The sequence below is a fragment of the Thalassophryne amazonica genome, chromosome 19 (genome assembly GCF_902500255.1).
Source record: "Thalassophryne amazonica chromosome 19, fThaAma1.1, whole genome shotgun sequence".
In the NCBI taxonomy this organism is placed as follows: Eukaryota; Metazoa; Chordata; class Actinopteri; order Batrachoidiformes; family Batrachoididae; genus Thalassophryne; species Thalassophryne amazonica.
Window position 1 is genome coordinate 45,878,982 of NC_047121.1, and position 9,721 is coordinate 45,888,702.

Here is a 9,721-nt window from a genome sequence, read left to right on the forward strand (position 1 = left end):
TCTCAGCTTTCACATCACTGTAAACGTGTCAGACCCTCTCTCCACCTCCTCCATGCCTCATCGTGTAGTAGCCTCAGCGTAACTCCAATCAGCAAATCAGCACCATAACTCTAATGACTGAAATTGCTTATGAGCGGAATCTGTTTCCAATGGTGGGCGCGGTGATTAATGCGCACTGACAACATGTCTTTCCTTGAGGAGCTTTGCTAGGCAATGGCAGCTGTGTGACGCCACCTCCTCCATAACACCCCCCACCACCAATTCCTCTTAAAGACAGATGTTGCACAGGAAAATGATAAACTGCAGGTGATTTAGAGGAAACCATGGATGCTCTAGGCTTCAACACATCGAAACCTTGAATATTGATATATCTAGAAGTTCACCCTACAGCAACTGCACTTCTTGTTGTACTTCAAGATATTTTGCCGATTGGTGACTTTTTTGGATTTGAAATGTAAGATGGTGTGATATGTCCAAAAATATACCATAAGGGAGACAAAGTCTACTGAACAACAAACAAGGTCAACCTGTTCAACAAAAGGCCCAATTTTAGCCCAGTTTGGACCAAATATAGCACACATCTTGATGATTTCCAGAATTGCTCTGGCAAAGTCAGCCAGAGGTCAATCATTTCGGTGAAGATCAAAGTCACTGAGCTCAAATGTCAGATTGCCATAACCGTTACTGTGTTCACCCCTGTAGGTACTGTTACACTGTTACCTAATTGTGACTAAGTGGAGGAAAAACTGAATCATTAATTTCAGCATGCCTTACTTCACAGTCCTGAGATTCATTCGAAATACGAAAAACTTGTAAAGTTTTGACTCGTAACATTTAGTTGTCACGAGCTGTGTGTAAAAGATTGATGTGTACTACTCGGGTTACAGTTGTTGGTGCTTTTTGTCCCATCACACATTGTTTCATTCAAGGGAATCTGGTGAGTGTACTTCATTTCTTGCCTCAGCTGTTCAGCTGCTAACATTTCATTGTGCTGTAGATGTCATCGCGGTCATGTTCACGCTGAGAGATTGCTCACAACTACCGCTCATTATGAATGTGTTTTCAAAGCAACATGAAATCAGCCATTGTTTGGATAATTACTTTAAATGTGTAACATGATTAAGCAGATAACTGCACTTTCTAGTAACCATGTAGCTTTACCAGCTGGACGAGTTACTTCTTGCATAACATATCGTCGATATATCTGTGTTGTGACTGTGTAACGTAATGAAACTGGATTAATATGAATCTCTTCTTGGTAATGCACACCTTAAAAGTACTTCTTCTGTGCCATAAGCATTCGATAAATGACATTACACAGACTGTGAAACACTTATCCTTGGTTTGTAAGGCCCTAATGTAACATGCACCATTATCAAAGAATTTCTACCTAACGACCCAACTAACCCGAACACTCCTTTCCTCATTCCGAGCTTGCAGATGAGATGAGACCCCGCTGAGCCAATGAGCTTCAACAAAACTGTCTTGATTGCCAAGGCTTTAGCGTCAATGATCCTAGAATAACAAGGAGCATATTGGCACCATCAGCGCCAGGCTGCTCAGCCAGGTCCGTTCCACAGTAACAGGCTCACAGACGCCCGGGCTCAATGATCGAAGTAATGACAATCTCATGATCCAGAAATGCCGGTGACAAGATAATCATATGGACAAGATACAGAAAACCGCTAAGCAGAACAAGTGGCCATTTCATACATTTGCATAATATTGTAAAATGACTATAGAAAGTAATTTGCTTGGATGGAAAAAAGTTTGGCTGTTAAAGGTTAAACTCTTCTGTGTGAGGTCAGTGCACGAGCCACAGTCTGTGATATGTAGCACATACGGTAAATACTTAAGCACTCAGTTGATGACGTCTCTTTTTCTGTGACAGGGTGAATGCACAGTTGCTTCAATCATATGCAACAATTGCAAATAAACAAAAAATGTCAATGTGGCATATGTAGAAAATCAGCCAGCAAGAGACTCATTATCACAGTGAGAGTGTGGCACATCTCTGTCAATATTTTGAGCAGAACTTCAGTACTTTGCGGCAGCTTGACACTCCCACTGAGTGTGACTGTTATCACGCACAGAAATCTCATTCTGTTTTTGTTATTTCTGCCATGGGTGGCACGATGTGCAAGAACGTCGTGGGATCGCATCCCACATGGTCCTTTCTGTGTGGAGTTTGTATGTTCACCAAGTGTTCATGTGTGAGCCCCCCATGTGCTTTGGCCTCCTCCCACTTCCAATGACTTGCAGGTTAGATGAATTGGTGACCTGAAATTAACCGTGTGAGTGTCAATGTGTTTGTCCATCTATATATGGCCCAGTGACAGACTGGCGTCCTGTCCAGGGTGTGTACCCGCCTCACATCCATGACTGCTGGGATAGTCTCCAGTCCCCCCTTGATTGGAGTAAGTGGGGACAGAAAATGAATGAATGAATTCCTGCAGCCCATCTGAATGAATTCCTGCAGCCCATTTGATTCCATCCCAAACCAGATGAGATGGAGACAGTTGGTTTGCTGTGGCAACAGGGAGCAGCTGTAGGAAAAATGACTGACGAAGTGACCAACCAAGGAACTTCAACTTTTTCTTGTTCGGGTGTGCCTCATTTTGGATATTTGAAGCTTACTGCTTGATGGCAAACACCTAGGCAGACAACTGATCTATCACAAAACTTAACATCTATCAACTTGGATAGGTAACTATGACAACATCCTGAATTAGACATCTTTCAGACAACACTGGCTCTAGATGATGCAAACCTTGGATGATGCTTACTAAGGCTGATGACACTGACATGGTTAAGACTAACAGGATTAGGTTCACCATTAGGTCAACTGACCTTCATGTTCTTTGGTGTAGAGCTGAAGAGTGACCCACCTCAAGTCTGGGAGCATGTGCTGATGCAGCTAATCACCTTGGATGGTAACCACCCAGGCAGACTCTGAAAAACTAACCACCTCTCTGTCACAATCAAGTGAAATGTGGTGTCCCCCTGACCTTCTCCAGCCACAGAGGACCTCAACACTGAGGCTGTTGTTTTCTGGATCATGCCTAGAGAAACGCACCACATGGTCAAAGGTTGTAGCTGACGTTTCCTAATAAAGCAAGTGATTCTCATCTGATTCTTCATCAGTAAACACTTATTTGACACAAGATCATTCCAGTGCTTCAGATGACAGATACATAATTACTTTTGAGAGTTGGGGATGGACCGGTTTTCTTCTTGGGTGGTGGTCATCCAGGACTCAAGGCAGTTCTGTAGTGTGATTGATGTGGCAATATGAAGCACCAGCACATGCTCCAAGGCCTGGCCCCAATTTTATGAATTTCCTGAAATTGTTCCATAACTTTACAAATTTGACTGAGAACAAATGAACAGATCAGGCCTCCAGTTTGTAACACATATCATTTGCACTCCTGCTTCCATCATTGCTTTTATAAAATGATGCACTAATGCTAATGCCACCACTTACAAGTAGTACATTCTTAAAATAATGTCTGACAGAATAAAGTATAAACATTTGAAATGTTGACATTAGGATTGGCCAATGTGGACTAAAAAGCTTATCAGGGTAGTTTCAGTTGCCTGGAAGGTACATTTTATAGCAGTATTTAGCATTTCCCATTTATTTCATTTAGGTGTTTTTCATGCACCAAAAAGCAGCCCTTCCAACTCTCAATGGTGTGTCCTCTGTGGTGCACGTTGAAATAAACTCAGTCACAACAAAATAACAGAGCGAATGGAAGAACTCAATAGTTGCTATAAATGTCATGAAACACTGATACATGTAAGCACATAAAGCCAGGGAAGTGGTTTATTTTACAATATTTTATCCTCCCCTTAAGAGATAACATACTATGCTATGCAAGGCTAAAAGGGTGAAAACTGTTTCCATTCCATGTTTCTTATCAATCTATAGCACTGCCCATATGGCGACATGTAAAGGCAAACAGCCACGCAACCATCACCAAACGTTTGTCAAGATGGCAACACTGTGTAGCATTATGCTAATGCAAGAAATGTTCTGCTGCGATAGCATGCGTCATTGTACTTTGGTGATTATCATATTGTGTAATTTATGTGTGGTGCCATAGCTGTGGGAATTTAACACCGATACGTAGTTCAGATGTACAGTAGCTGACGGTCATTTTGACCATACAAAAAAAGAGTTAGCGTTAGCCTGGCTTTACATTTCTGCCTGTCTCCTATTCGCCACTCATAAGCTTGGTCGCCATCGCTAACTGCCTTGGGAGTTCAGATAATGTTCCTTCACTGGCAGAAGACAGGTTGATAGCTGTCAGGGACAGAAACAGAATAAATGACAGGGTTTCACTGGGGTGCCTCTGAGGTGCATTAGGGACCTCAGGATCCCAATCCCTAAACACGGGATGAAGAATCATTTTGTCACAAAGGCACAGGGTCGCCCATCACTGTCTAATGCATGCCTTGATTAATCGTAGAGATGGATCAACATTATGTCCTATTCAGGGTGATGCTTAATTGCCTCCGCCATCCGACCCGTCATCCATTGCCATAATGAGTGTGTGTCTGCTTTGTTGGACACATGGTTAGTGCGGCCGTCTGGAGCTTAGTAGGACAGGACCCCCTTAAAGATCACCACCAGCTGAGAGCGTTCCCCTTCCAGACACCTTTACCTCCCCCTAACCGTGACTATGTGAATAAATGGTGCCAGCTTCATCGCCCATAGCTCCGTGTTTATATTCACAGCGGAACGTCTGAGAGCGTTAATGTATGTAGATTTCATTTCTGATGAGTGATTATTTGACTGCTCATTTTGTGTGAGATTTATGGCGCTCTCTCTATCTCCTGACTGCAGTGCCACTCTTATCTTTAATAAAAAGAGATGAGGACATTAATCAGGTTTTGTTGGCGGCCCTTACTAAGACATTAAATGTATTGTATGGGGTAAGTAAACACGCTTCACATCCTTCTCCCTCACAGGCGAGGGAGGGACGGAAAGAGAGGAGGAGGGAAAAAAACCCTCATTATATTTATCATAATTTCACATCTGCTGTTTTTGAAGCAATGTACCGTGAGCCCATAAAGTGTATTACAACTGTGCATAAATTCAACTGATTTGTGGCTGGAGTAGCTAATTCCTTGAGTACATTTTAGAAAAACAAGCACTGAGCCCTGAAATTGCAATTCCATAAAGGCTTTAAATTACTGAGTACAGAATCAAGAACTTGCCTGATGTGCTGCCCACGGTGACCGCGTTATTGAGAAAAGGAGCGCTTCCCGAGATAGAGACAATAAAACCTGAGATGAGTGAGTCATACACTCAAACAAAATAAAGGAAGAAGAAGCTTATAGGGAGGGACCCCTGTGCCTCATTTTATCCTTTTAACCATGAAGATGCATTTGAGAGGGTGTTTTTTCTGGTCTTATAGCCTCACCTTTTCTGTTTCATCCCAGTGGAAGAAATACTGGATGGATGCCAAATCCTCCTCATCAGAAGTAGTTAAAATGATCATCAGCACAAATGGGAGGATGTGTACTGCAGAATACTCCTTGCTGTGTTCCCCAATGTGCACACGCGCCATCAAGCGCTCCAGAAACAATACAACACGTGCTAAATAGCGGTGCAGCCATCAGTGCTGTTAACCAGTAACAGAAACTTAAATATAACTTATGTATTTATTTTTGTATAGTTTCTTTTACCTTGTTTTTATGAACAGCACATTTTATTTATGTATTTAGTTTTTATCCTTTGGCTTGGTATGATGTGTTTTTAGACTTTTTATCTATTGATGTTTTAACTCATCTTGCTTTTATTTTGTCTTGGGGCCATCCTTCTTGTTGTTTTAGCTTTTTAGCACTGTCGTCGCTTTGTCTTGTTCTGTGTTTCGCTGTGTATTTACCAAATGAGATGACTCACTCACTGTAAACCAGTTAAGGGCATAATAATAATAAATTGAATCTTGAATCTGCAATGTTAGCATTGTTAATCGCTAATCAGCTAACTGGAAAGCTAACTGTGATAATGTTTAACTAATAAACTGATAGATTCTGTGTCTGCTACTAACCACTAACTTTTTATGTTATGTGGACAATTGATAATCAAACACATTCCAATATGATCAGTTAGCATCATATAGTCAACATTTACTATTAAACATTAGTTCAGTAGTTTGTGTATAATGAGAAACCTGGCAAGCAAAGATGAGGCTGCTCATGCTAATGCAGGCTAATGTAGCACAAATACACGAAACGTCACTGTAAGTCTTTACGTCACAATTGCAAGATTACTAGCCAACAAAATGGGACACTTGGAATTTACCATATCTATGCAGAAAAAAATTACAGGACTACTGGGTTAAGATTAACAGGCTAACAGGCTCCAACTACAGAACACACCGCTAACTGCAAAGGCAATTTCTATAAAGATTAATTTGCGCACAAAAAAGAATGTTAGTGATAAATAGCTGAGCTCATTAGTGCATCTTCAACTGCTTATCCAGGATCAGATTGCGGGGGCAACAGCTCCAGCAGGGGACCCCAAACTTCCCTTTCTCGGGCCACATTGACCACCTCTGACTGGTGGATCCCGAGGCATTCCCAGGCCAGTGTGGAGATATAATCTCTAGACCTAGTCCTGGGTTTTCTCCGAGATCTCCTCCCAGCTGGATGTTACTGGAATACCTCCATAGGGAGGTGTCTAAGAGGCATCCTTACCAGATATCCAAAGAGAAGGAGCAGCTGCTCTACTCTGAGTTCCTCACGAATGACTGAGCTTCTCACACTATCTCTGAGACTCCAGCCCCCTCCTGAGGACACCCATTTCAGCTGCTTGTACCCGCAATCTAGTTATTTCAGTCATGACCCAACCCTCGTGATCATAGGTGAGAAGAGGAACGAAGATTGACCGGTAGATCGAGAGCTTCACCTTTTGGCTGAACTCCGTTTTCATCACAACAGTACTCCAGAGCGAATGCAACACCGTCCTTGCTGCGCCGATTCTCTGGCCAATCTCACCCTCCATTGTCACTCATGAACAAGACCCTGATGTACTTGAACTCCTTCACTTGGGACAAGACATCATTCCCTACCCGGAGTAGGCAGTCTATCGGTTTCCTGCTGAGAACCATGGCCTCATATTTAGAGGTGCTAATTCTCATCCCAGCAGCTCCACACTTGGCTGCGAACCAACTCAGTGAGTGCTAGAGGTCACAGGGCATGATGCTAACAGGACCACATCATCTGCAAAAAGCAGTGATGAGACCCTCAGCCCACCAAACTGAAGACCCTCCTCCCCCCGACTATGCCTCGATATCTTGTTCATTAATATCACAAACAGGATTGGTGACAACCCCACCAGAAATGAGTCTGACTTACTGTCGAGAACCTGAACACAGCTTTCACTTTGTGAGTACAGAGATTGGATGACCCTGAGAAGGGACTCCCTCACTCCATACTCCCGCAGCACCTCCCATAGCATCAACCTGGGGTAGCCGATCGTAGGCCTTCTCCAAATCCACAAACACATGTAAACTGGATGGGCATACTCCAGGCACCCTTCAGAATCCTTGTAAGAGTGAAGAACTGGTCGGTTGGTCCATGGCCAGGACGAAATCCGCGTTGTTCCTATAATAACTACTGCTATTAAATTATAATATTCTAATAATATAATATGTTATAACGCATAACACTGGATTAGTGTTTTAGCACTGTTGCCTCACAGCAAGAAGGTCATTGTTTGATACCCACCTGTGGCCTTTCTGTGTGGCGTTCGCATGTTCGCTCTGTGTTTGCGTGGGTTCCCTCTGGTTGCTCCGGCTTCCTCTCACATCCATGGACATGTAGGTTAGGTGGATTGGAAACTTTAAAATTGTCTGTCGGTGTGCGTGCCAATGGGATTCTTTTTCAATCAATCAATCAAACTTTTTTTATAGAGCACTTTATATACAATTAAATGCAACACAGTGCTTCACAAAGTAAAAACAGTACCGCTGAACTATGGACCCACGTAAAAACATCAACCCACAAAAATCCACGTCGTACACACCACCGCTCACCACACACACGCACATTAAAAGAATAAGAGAATAAAAGGCAATAACAATTTAAACAAGATAATAAAAATAAACATTAATTAAAAGCTAAACTAAAAAGATAAGTCTTGAGCCTATTTTTAAAAACCTGAACATTCTCTGCAGCCCTGAGCCCCTCCGGCAGACTATTCCAAAGACGAGGACCGTAAAACTGAAAAGACGCTTCGAGTGTGCGTTCTAACTTTTTGTCTGTCTATATGTGGCCCTGTAACAGACTGCCGTCCTGTCCAGGGTATATATCCCGCCTCCCGCCTTATTGCAGTAAGCGGGTGAGGATGAGTGAGTGGGATAATATTATAATATTTATCAATTAAATGTTCCACATGACAGCACAAATGGTTGATAAACCTCAACAACAATAAACATAATTTTAAGGTTTACAAATGTTTTTGTCAGTTCAACTTTATTAAAAAATGTTAGCTTACTTAAAACTTAGCACAACTAAATTTATTAGACGCTATTTGCTGAGGTAATGTTTTTCAAAGTTAGCTGAAAAGCTAATCAATTTCAATTTATTTTCATTTACATAGCACCAAATCACAACAAAGTTGCCTCATGGCGCTTTACACAAGTACCTTACCAACCCCCAGAGCAAGCACAGGTGACAGTGGTGAAGAAAAACTCCCTTTGATGAAGAAACCTCAAGCAGACCAGATTCAAAGGGGTGACCCTCTGCTTGGGCCATACTACTGACACAAATTACAAAACATTTCACAATACAATATCCAGGTAATGTTGCCGCTGCACATCAAAACATCAGGTTTCCCAAAGCAGACACCACACCCATCTCTGGATGGAGCCACACCTCAAACAGAGAGAAGGAAAACAGAATCAGGCATCAGAAAGACAACAAATACAGTATAATTTGTCAGCATTAAGTAAACAAGAAAAACAAAAGAAATACTAAGGTGATCACCGGCCACTAGCCCTAACCTTCACTAAAAGACCCAGAATTTTGATAAAGTTGAGGCCGTGGCGCGCTCCATTTCCTAATAAAATAAATTGAAAGAGTGAAAAACATCGTAACATACTATGCCAGTATGCTAGCCATACGAAAGGCAAAATAAGTGTGTCTTAAGTCTGGACTTGAAAGTCTCTACAGAATCTGACTGTTTTATTGACACAGGAAGATCATTCCACAAAATGGGCACGATAAGAGAAAGCTCAGTGGCCTGCAGACTTCTTATTCACCTTAGGGACACAAAGTAGTCCTGCATCCTGAGAACGCAGATCCCAGGCTGGTACGTAGGGTTTAATTAGGTCAGCTTGGTAAGAAGGTGCCAGTCCATGAATAATTTTATAGGTTAGTAGCAGAAGCTTAAAATCTGATCTCACGGGGACAGGAACCCAGTGAAGGGATGGCAGAATGGGTGTAATGTGGTCAAACTTTGCTTCATTTTTGAAAGTCTGGCTGCAGTATTTGGAACCAATTGGAGACCCATAATGATCGACTACGGTAAACTACAAAATAGAACATTGCAGTAGTCCAATCTAGAAGAGACAAATGCGTGAATCAGGGTCTCAGCATCAGCTATAGTCAGGATGGGACGAATCTTTGCAGTAGTTCGCAGGTGAAAGAAAGCAGTCCTTGTAATCAACTCATGATAGAGTTAGCCTCGCAAATTAGCGGTTTGTGG